Here is a 2,302-nt window from a genome sequence, read left to right as displayed (position 1 = left end):
TATATTGGCGATGAATTTTTTTTTCTACTGAATCTTTGCAACTATATGTCTCAAATATGAGATGCACTTTCTTAAAAGTGATTTTTAATCTTGCTGACAGATTCTTGTTTCCCTAGGATCTCAAATTCCCTCATTTTGTAATCATTTCCTCTAAGATTTTCATCTATCTTTACATCCCAAATGAATCAGTATCAGCTAAATAAATAACTAACTACATAAATAAAGCAAGAAAGGAATTCCTCTTGACTCACCTATTTCTGCATAAGGAGATTATCTCTAATGCAAACCCAATTCATTCTTGAAGATGGAAATAACCTGCTAGATTGATTTATAATCAGACACTAAACCCCAATGACCATCCCAACTAGGTGCAAGCATGCTTGGTGTGTCGAACAAAAATGTCTTTAACTTCTACTTACTGAAAAATTTTTTTGATAGTGTTCATCTATGATATCACACTTATTCTTATCCCCTTCAAAAGAGCAACTGCAATATTTTACACTTGTATGATACCACACAATTTAAAAAGAACCTCAAATGCAGAACCTCATTTGATCCTTAACCAACTCAGTAACTTACAATTAGTATTTGGAAATGGTCTCACCCAACTAGCCAGACACATCTGTCGATGCTTTACTTTTTTGAGTTTGGGGGATGTCTGCTTGCTAGTGGTAATATTTGTGTTTGTGAAGTTCTGAACTACTAACAAGTGAAATAAAGAAAGAAACGTGTATATATTTTCTATTTTATATGGTTTCTATTATGCCCTCACCTCCAATTTTTCACTTACTCGGTTTTCAAGAAACGAGATTATACCGGGTACAAGCAAACCTTAAAGATGTGGATGCTGACTGGTTAAACATGGCATTTTAGCCAAACACCGTACCTTAGCTAACCAAACTATGTCCCTATCTTCATTTTGCAAATAAGATATTGAGGTACACTCATGCTCCTCCTAATTGTTTTAATGTTTTTGAGCAGATGGTACAGCCCTAATTCCACTGAAAGAAAGCATGGTGGGTTGAATAGGGACCCCAACCCAAAAGATATGTCCGCATCCAAATACCTGGAATATGTGAATGTTGCTTTATTTGAGGAAAGGGTTTTGTAGATGTAATTAAGGTAAGGATCTCAAAATGAGATTATCCTAGAGTATCCAGGTGGACCCCAAAACTGATAACACGTGTCCTTATAAGAAACAGAAGAGAAGAGACAAACACACAGAGGAGAAGGTGATGTGAAGACGGAGGCAAGATTGGATTGATGCTACCACAAATCAAGGAATTCTTGGAGCCACCAAAAGCTGGGAGAGGCAGGGAACAAACTCTTTTCTAGAGCCTCTAAAGCAGCAATCCTCAACCTTTTTGGCACCAGGGACCTGTTTCATGCAAGACAATTTTTCCACGTACTCAGGGAGGTGTTGTTGGGGGGCGGTTTTGGGATTAAACTGTTCCACATCAGATCATCAGGCTTTAGGTAGATTATCGTAAGGAGCATGCAGCCTACATCTCTTGCATGTACAGCTCACAATAGGGTTGGTGCTCCTATGAGACTCTCATGTGGATGCTAATCTGACAGGAGGTGGAGCTCAGGTGGTAATGCTCACAGGCCCACTGCTCACCACTGGTCTGTGGCCCAGGGGTTAGGGACCCCTGCCCTAAAGGGAGTGTGGCCCTGTGGACAGCTTATTTTCAGACTGCTGCCACTAGAAATTGGGATTCTCCAGTCAATTACTTGTAGCCATTTTTCACATTAAAGTCTGTATATTCACTGTGTTCTTAGAGCCCTTGTAAAGCTAACCAGCTCTTATCACCTTTAAGCAAGTGGGAACTTTTAGCCTTTCTAAAGTTGTAATTCTACTTCTGAAATGTCTTGAAATGTATCAATAAGCCTTCTCTTCCCAGTTCTTCTTGGAGTCAGGAAAAGCTGGGTTGAGAGGAGCAGAAAAGAAAAAAGAAAAAAAAATCAATATTTTTAAATTCAAGAAAAAAAGCTGCATTTCCCACTATTATATTGCCACAAAAAAGTTACTTATTTTAATGCACTCAATTAAGCCTTGATATTGTGGGTTGTTGGAGAAAAATGCACTATTTCCTGTCTATAAACATCTAAAGAAGAAAAAACATCTAAAATAATCACATTTAGTATTCTTGCAGTATGATTTGGATGCGCTTCTGAGGTAATCTCTATTTTACTTAATTTTTATTGCTCCATTTCAGTTAGCTAGAGTTTTTTATGTTTAGATAGTGTGTGTGTGTGTGTGTGTGTGTGTGTGTGTAATATGGGGGTGGAAAGAGGCTGT

General features: G+C 38.0%; 1 non-coding gene across 1 annotated transcript; it reads left to right on the top strand.

Moving 5' to 3' along the window:
- The first annotated feature begins 1,892 nt into the window (after positions 1–1,892).
- MIR320D-3 (microRNA mir-320d-3) lies at positions 1,893–1,939 on the top strand. The gene has a single exon (NR_035746.1). It is a non-coding gene; the product is annotated as a microRNA mir-320d-3 (primary transcript).
- Positions 1,940–2,302: the final 363 nt, after the last annotated feature.

Source organism: Pan troglodytes, chromosome X (genome assembly GCF_028858775.2).
Source record: "Pan troglodytes isolate AG18354 chromosome X, NHGRI_mPanTro3-v2.0_pri, whole genome shotgun sequence".
NCBI classification, from domain to species: Eukaryota; Metazoa; Chordata; class Mammalia; order Primates; family Hominidae; genus Pan; species Pan troglodytes.
Note: the sequence above shows the minus strand (reverse complement) of the source record. Positions and strands in the feature narration are given on the sequence as shown.